We start from the raw sequence: 8894 nt of genomic DNA, 5'->3' as shown, positions 1-8894 counted from the left end.
CTGTCGAGCACATCGACAATAAACACAGATATGGCGAGACAGCAGGGCGAGGGTTTGTAATTTCATATTATCTTAAAATGTTCTATTCTATACTATTCTATTCTTTTCTATCTTGTTTGTTGTCGATTTTAAGATATGATATACCTTGTGGAGTGGATTTGAATGACTCAGTGGTTAAAATGCTTGTCTTCTGATCCAAGTGTCCTAGGTTCAATTCCTGTCACAGTAAAAATTTTTCTCACGACAAAAACCAACTCTACACCCTAAGCTTCATAAAGAGACTAGATGTGAAGGAAATATTTTATATACTATTGCCTCTATACTAAGCAGTCTTCTGAGAAGCCTGGGCTGCTTTAGTGAGGTTTCGGATTAGTCTTTCCAGCATGACTTATTTTTTGCAAAAGCTTTGATGGTGAAGATGTTGTTACGTGGTTATAGTAAAGTCGCTCTGGGTCTGCCTCTGAACTTCGGTTGCTGAGTAGATAAATAAAACTTCTTGGCGATATTAACTGGTGTGTGCTCATCAAGTTTTAGGATGTGACCGAAGTGGAGCCAGTGTGCTTCAAGAATTGTAAAGGAAATTGGTTTTTCGTTGCATCTTTTGTATAATGTTTTTGTTTGATATTTTATGAGGCATCGTAGGTGATGACTGTGAAATGTGTCGAGTTTCTCCCTATCTTTGGTAAATCCTCGTATTCCACTGTTGTATAAGAGGATTGATGCGAGTTATTTCTTCTACTTTTATTTTCGAGTTAGATTTCCATAATTGTTTAAGCTTGTAGCATGCAGTTGCAGCCAGTTTCTTTCTTCGTTCTATGTCCTCCTGGTCACCAGAGAGCCACCTTTTTTTACTTTAACATTTCTCCAGACCAGTTTGTCTTCTTTAGTTCCCAGTTTGATGCATGTAATATCTTTTTTTATCTTTATTAACTAACAGCTGCAATGTTGCTAGATTCTGCTTAAATTTGTTGATAATATTGTGGTATTGTCATATAAATAAAATCAACATCATCTGCATATGCCAGTTCTGTAAAGTAGTTGGAAATGGTCTGTTTAACGCAGTACATATTAAAGGTAGATGACAAAGAGTACCTGTGGAGTCTGTGTGCTTTTTTGATGCACCTTTATAATGGATTTAATGCCTGCGTTGCTGAGAAGAATCTTATCATTCTGAGTTTATAATTCTGTATAAATCTTTTAAAGATTTCAATTAGTAATGATCGGCCGATGGCATCGAATGCACTTGTATGATCGATACCAGTAATATAAATGTTGATTCCTTCCTTCATTGCTTTAGCAGCTAGTGCTTCTATCGAATCTAAAGCCACTTTGAGTGGAAGGTAAAAATGCTTCGACTTCGTCTTTAATTCTTTCAAGTTACTTTTCCTGGCTTTGAAGGGATATGCTATTGTTAACATCAAGTATTTTATGAATTTTTAAATACATTATTGAATGTCGCGGCTGTGGTGTATGCAGAAAATATATCTGCACCATACTTTATGAGTTCCCCTTGTAGATCGTCTTCACCTTTTACTCTATTTTTTTATAATCTTTTCAAGCTATTCTCAACTCCAGATATTGGATTCTGTTTTTGACTGGGCGAGGCTGTCCTATAAATGGTTCGATGTTTTTTGCATTCTCTTCGTGAAATTTTGATTTAAAGTGATTTATGACTATGCTTAGAATGTCGTCTAGGTTTGCGGAAAAACTTTGGTCGGTATCATGTTGCGTTTCCAAATTTATTTCGATTAAGCTCTTTGACAGCCTTAAACATTCTCACATCATTATGAGCCTCAGAAATTTAAAAAATCATAGCACGTAAGTTGTGGTTTCGTTTTTGTGATTTTTTTTTCAGTGTTTTCAACTTTGCAGCTGTTGATTGAAATTCTAATTTCCTTCTGTTCTTTTGATAGCCGTTGAATATGTTCATCTACCGTTGGGTTGGGTTTGCTTCTGATTTGTTTGTGACCTTGCTTCTTTTATTGTGAGTTGATCGAAGTTCATTCTTCCTTTGGGTTTTTTTTTTATCCTTCTTTGTTTGGTTTGTAAACAATTCTGCGAGCTTGTTCACATAGTGGTTTCTTTGTTCTACACAGGTAAACAGTTTTTTACAAGCGTCCTTTTTCATAAGATATGCTCAGAAACTCATAAAACCTAATATCTCTCCATGATAAAACCATAAATACAAAACTGGTCACGTAGACACCCAATGTATTGCAATATTATGATTGCATGGTGACTTTTAATGAGATAGATAACACAGTTTCATTTGTACCAATACATTGCAAAGCTTTTATTCAACATCAAATATTCTACACGATTTGCGACGAGTGACAATTGACTAATTCCAGGTTTCTCAGATGTTAGAGTAGAACCCTTTTAGAGTGGAGTCAGTTCCGAACTGAATCTTTTAAGTCTTCTAATATTGAGGCGTGTCTTATTAAATCACCTCGTACTTTTGAAGTTTGTGATTGGATGAAGAGAAATTATTTCTCTATGATTTAGAACTTGTTTTGCAATTCATTTAAGTAAGACGGATGAATTGTGTCAAACGTGCAGTTCAAAACTGTCAATTAACCGTGTGGGAAAGTGTATTTTCAATTGTCCAGTCGTGAACGCTTGCCACTTAAAATGACCAATAATATATCAATAGTTAGCAAACCCATTAAAGTCTCAGTTAAACAGGTGAAGGGGTATCTATAAACAAATTCCAATAGATATATAAATTAATATTATTGAACCTTAATACTAAATTACACTATCGATGTTTGCTTTAGACCTCTCAGCTCCACAAGTCATGGTTTCTAAATACTATCTTAAATCTTTACAATTGATAAATAAACCACTAATCAAATCAACCCCAAGCTTTCATTTATTTTCCAGAACTCCTGAGGCCTTTTCCCTTTCCTATAAGTCATATTCCTTACCATGAATCCCTCCATTGGGCATATGTTGCGCTTTTGGATTCTTCCTGGTTACGGGCCTTCACTTTTTTTCTCTACCAATTCAAAAAATCAAAAATAAATAAAAACAATTTGCTCTTATATTCTTGTTTAAAAAAAAAACAGCCAAAAACAGTCACTCATTCTTTTTCTTTTTTTTTTTGTAGATGTTATACTGAACAGATTTTTTTTTTCTTTAATTGACATTTATTTTTAAATTCCGCCTCTTTTTGGGGGAGCGGCGGATTGAGGAGGGCAAGTACAGTTTGTTTAGACCTTCGTACACAGTTTATCGTAAATATTAGAGATGACGTCAAAGCCACTGATTGGTTGTTCGAATTAACTAGTACGTGCTTCGGTTCCTATTGAGTTCATTTTGAAATAGGCCTTCTGCAACACTGCTATATTAAAGTAAATATCTTGCAAGGTGAGCATTTACTTAATAATTTTCACGACTACAAAATACGATTTTAACGTATACAATATCTCTAAAGCTGATCGAGCGTACGACGGATCTAACTCTGCTCCCTGAGAGCGCCAGACGACACGACGCCGTCTCATATTTTTCGGTGGCAGTCATAAAAACGGTTCGTTGTGAGTACTTCGTGGAGTAGCGTTCTTCTTAGTATTGCGTTGGCCGACGACCGTCGGGCGAGGTGAGTACCCAGCTTATCTTCATTATGCCTTATAATTATATTGTTATTGTTATAGGGAGATAGGCAAAAGGAATGTTTTTGTGTATGATATTTGTTGATAATGCATTTATTTCCCAGGTAGTGCCTGTTACATGACAATTATGGCTAAGCTTAGCAGACGTATATCTATGGTATTGGTAATTCTATTATCCTGTCACCTATCTAAAGCAGTGAGATTGGTTTACCAGCCCATAGACAGATCAATAGCAGAGGGAAAACGAATTCATTTTACATGCATCTTCAAAGATATTCCAGAAAAAATTAAAGGTAAATATGAAGTCATTTGGACCAAGGATACCAAAATCATCACTGAACCAAGTAATGGATTTGATCTGAAGAGGTTTAGTTTTCACAATAATTATGCAGAGAGACAACACATTGTAAAGATTGATCCTGTCAAGAGAGAGGATAAGGGATGGTACCAATGTTGCTTTCGATATGATGGCATGTCGTTGATATCAAAAACTGGTAAACTTACCGTTCGCGAAATACCGACAGATAAATATCCTATTATTAGACTTGACAAAGACTCTTACAGGCCTGGAGACAAGGCTGTAGTAAGGTGTATATGTGAAAAAACCGACCCTAAACCAGACCTTAAGTGGGATTTATCAACACTAATCTTACTAAACCAAACTAAAGTGTTATTGGAAAATAATACACATGTATGGATTGAAGAAACATTTATTGCATATACTGATGTCAATAATTTTACCTTTACATGTTTATTATTTGGTAACGACAATTCTGCCCCGAGAAGAAGTCATCAAATTCGTATCATTATCAATGATGATTCCAAAATTACAACAGTTACTACGTCACCAGTCAATGGGCATGTGGTAGGCGTATCTCTTTCGTCAACAAGTGAAACAACAAATTTTGAACAAGATCCCAATGACATTAATATTAACATTCAAAAAAGTATCGGAATTCTAATTGCTTCTGGCGGTTTACTAGTCCTATGTGTATGCCTATTGGTAGGCAAAGCCGTTATATACCGTAAACTGTCAGGCCGTCAACAGAAAATTGCTGACAGGCATTCAGTGAATAATTCGCTTCCATCAGAAGGAAGCTTACAAAACTTATCAAAAAAATCAATTTTAAAAAGAAATAAGAGATCTAAAAATAGGCATACATTGTAAAAACAACCTGGTCAAATACGGGTATCTATAAAACGAAGACCGAAGACCCATAAACGAAGATTCCTATTTTTTTATCTTTTATTTTGATGATACAGTAATACACCAAACTGTCACAAATCAAAATTACGATTTTTTGGGCGTCTGTTTGTGAAATTTCAAGGGCCTTCGCTTTATAGACACCCTATATAGGTGTCTACAAAACAAGGACCGAAGACCCGAGAAACGAAGACCTCCAATTATTTCTCAATTATCTTATTGAAAATATTTCAAAATCATCATAAAACAGTTGCCAAGTACCTATTTAATTATTTTATCGGAATAAAATGAAGAATATCAAGAAATACTTAATGGTCTTCGTTTTATAGACACCATATATGGGTGTCTACAAAAGGAAGACCGAAGACCAAAAAAACGAAGACCCACATTTTTTTTTCTCTCAATCGTGATGAAAATAATGTTTTTTAAATCACTGCATGCTATGTATATATAATATTCGTCTTCTTAGCACATTATTGCTTAAATCTGAGTCAATTTAATGATTTACGCTTTATTCCAGTTCCAAAGCGGCAACCAATGTTGTACGTCCACGGCTGGCGGCAGAGCGCGTCTTGGCGCTGCTACCCTCTATAAACGAAAGTAAGGCTTGGCCCAGCGGTACGCGTATTTTGGGGGCCTACAAAATACCTTGAATATTTCATTCATAAACTTGTTCCATGTTAAAAAAAACAGTAGGAATGCTGTATAGTGACGCATATGTGCAGCATCGGTTATTTGGTAGTGCCACCAACGTAGGATGGATGAGATAGGCCTAATTAAGAGTCTTCGTTTTATAGACACCCGATATGGGTGTCTACAAAACGAAGACCGAAGACCCAAAGAACGAAGACCCACATTTTTCTCTCCCAATGATGAAATAATAATAATGCAATCATATTGACTAAAGCTTTTTAGTCTGCTTTAGCGTTCACTTGGGGCCTTTGATAATTTATGAATTGGCAAGATAAAAAAAATCATCTGATTATTATTATTTTAGTAGCTCCTTACATGTAGCGGTTCCCAACTATGGTTCGCATTCTAAGTTGAAAGTGTCAATGTTGTTTTATTACCAGTTAATGGCCCAATCTGAGTGTTTTTGGACGTCCTGAGATATGAGTAGCGGCAAATTGCCTATAGACGTTTCTTTGGATCGTGGGATAAAAATTGAAATTATGTGGTCAAACTGTTAAAATAAACTTTCAAAAAGCAATATCTGGTATAACACTTATTTTTTTTATTTATTCATTTTTTTTTTGTTGACAGGCACCTAAGTGTTAATTTATTACAGCATTAGTAGTGGAGTGCCTTAACGGCAGGATCGTGACACGGATGACAAAAGTGCCAAATTTGTTTCAGATATTAGTATGGGCATACAGTTTTCAAAAATCTCTGGAGCCTAAAAAAAATCTTATTTTTGGGGTGAAAAAATCGCATTTTTGGGAAAAAAATATGGTTTTCAATATTTTGATATTTTTGACTATTGTAGTGCAAGACCTACCTGTACAAATATGTTTAAAATCAATCTGATCATTATGTAGTCAGAAATAAGCAAATAGAGGTGAAAAAATATTTTTAAAAATAAAAGATTTTTTCGACGAAAAAGTCACTTTTGAACAATCTAGATTTTATTTTAACCTTATACTAACCGTATACTAATAATTGGATTACCTGGATGACAAAAGTGCCAAATTTGGTACATGTATATATAACATTTGGTTGTTTGTGAGAGATGCACTTTTTGAGAGCGGCACTTCTAGTTAAATCATACAAATAATTATCTGATGTTGCCTCTCTTGTTATGGTACGAACTGTGGTACGAATTTGTTATTTTGCAGATTTATTCATATTAACAATGTTGCTTCTAGGCATACAGATGTACAGGTGTCACGACATGAAGTGTTACTTCGTCAGGTCCCCAAGAACCCCAAGATTAATGCCAATTTAAATAGCATAATTACTAAATTAATGGTTTCAGAAATCCACTATAAGCCCAAAGCTTTGCCGCCAAACTACCACCAAAGGCACTGCCCTTTATCCATCTGGGGCCATAGGTGGCATGCATACTCTAAAACTATGTTGCTAGCAAAACGCATCCCCACCCCCATCGAAACTGTCACGGGAAGAAATGTGCATCCTTATAGGCCTTGATAGATTATGGGGGAACCCAGTGAGATTCAAAATCGGGCGATCATTATCTATGGCTTTATAAGAGCGTATAACTACTATAAAGAAAAACGAAGCCTAAACCTCTATTTTTACCAAAAATTAACTGTATTTAGCCGAGGTGAAATTTTTTAAACCATCTGTCATATTCTGACACTGTTACTGATCACTGAGGTATAATATATAACATAAATGGCATATCAGGATATAGTTTAACTCTCAACAAAACTCTATATTTTTGACCAAAAATAAGTTTTTTAACCAAAACAATTGCCAAAATTTGGATTTTAAAAACCTTTACGTAAGATTCTGATATGTTATTGACTAGTAAGGTAATATATTGGTTAAAATGAATTTTTTACATACCAAGAACTGCAATTATAGTTTCATAAGTAGACAAATCTCAATTTTTTACCAATGCCTTTATAGGATTCGGATATATTATTGACCATCGAGGTATAATACTGTATTGGTTAAAATGTATTTCTACATACAGAGCATATCAGTATAAATGTCAAAAAAATCTATTTTGTACCAAAAATCGTTGTTTAAACTAAAAAATAGGAACAATTGGGATTCTTTAAGACTGTTATGGCAGATTCGAACACATTATTGATCAGTGAGATATGATATCGGTTAAATATATTTTACATGGAGAGCATATTCGTTATAATTTAAATGTCAACAAATCCATATTTTTTTTAACAAAAAAAAATCATATTTTTAGCCAAAAAATTACCAAAAATTGGAGGTTTTTTTAAACCCTTATGTCAGGATTCTGACATGTTATCCATCAGTGAGGTATACTTTTGATTAGAATATATTCTTACATGCAAAGCTTATCAGGTATAGTTTAAATGTCAAAAAAATCTGTACTTTTTTCCAAAAAATAATGTTTTTAGCCCAAAGAAAAGTGTCAAAAAATTGATTTTTTTTTTTTTTTTTTTTTTTTTTTTTTTTTATTTATTTATTTTTATTTTTTTTTTGGTTTTAGAGATTTTCATGAAAAGCAAGAACGACATATTATTATTATTATTAAAACTATTTCATTCTTATATGCTTATCGTGAAAAAGAATGACCATATAGATGTTAAGCCTATTTTTACAAGTAGGCCTTGTACTATAATAGTCAAAAATACTAAAATATTAAAAAAACATTTTTCTCCAACAATTCAATTTTTACACCAAAAATTCAATTTTTTACCCCAAAATGTACTTCTTTTTTTTTTGGGCTCCAGAGATTTTTCGGAATGGTATGCCCATACTAATATCTATACCAAATTTGGAACTTTTGTCATCCAGGTAATCCAATTATTTGCCTATTAAAATCTAGATTAGTACAAAAGCGATTTTTTTTTCGTTAAAAAAATCTTTTATTTTCTTTATATTTTTAAATCTTTATTTGCTTATTTCGGATTAAATAATGATCACATTGATTCTAAACCTATTTGTTCAGGTAGGGCTTGCACTATAGCAGTCAAAAATACCAAAATATTCAAAACTGTATTTTTGCCCAAAAACGCGATTTTTTTTTACTCCAAAAATAAGGTTTTATTTTTGGCTCCAGAGATTTTCTTGAAAAGCATGTTGATAAAAATATTTCCACCAAAAATTAAAGTCATCCCGTGTACCATTGCGTAGTCTGTCATCTTTTTGTGATAAACAGATTTTAATTAAATGGAAATATACTATATAAACCCCAGAACAAGCCGTATTCTATAGTTTGATATATTTACCACATGGTCTAAGGTACAACAGTCTTGTGTGTAGGACAAAAATGAATTTTTTTTTCTTTCCAACCGCTCATAAATAAGAAGAATATTATTACTATATTATTACTTTAATACTTTCGTGTGCAATTTGTGTTTTTTCTTGTGTATTTTATGCATAATGTATATATTAAGATTATCTTGTGT

The sequence above is a fragment of the Anneissia japonica genome, unplaced genomic scaffold (genome assembly GCF_011630105.1).
Source record: "Anneissia japonica isolate Jap-2015-1 unplaced genomic scaffold, ASM1163010v1 scaffold3106_len312699_cov133, whole genome shotgun sequence".
NCBI lineage: Eukaryota > Metazoa > Echinodermata > Crinoidea > Comatulida > Comatulidae > Anneissia > Anneissia japonica.
This window is presented reverse-complemented; position numbering follows the sequence as displayed.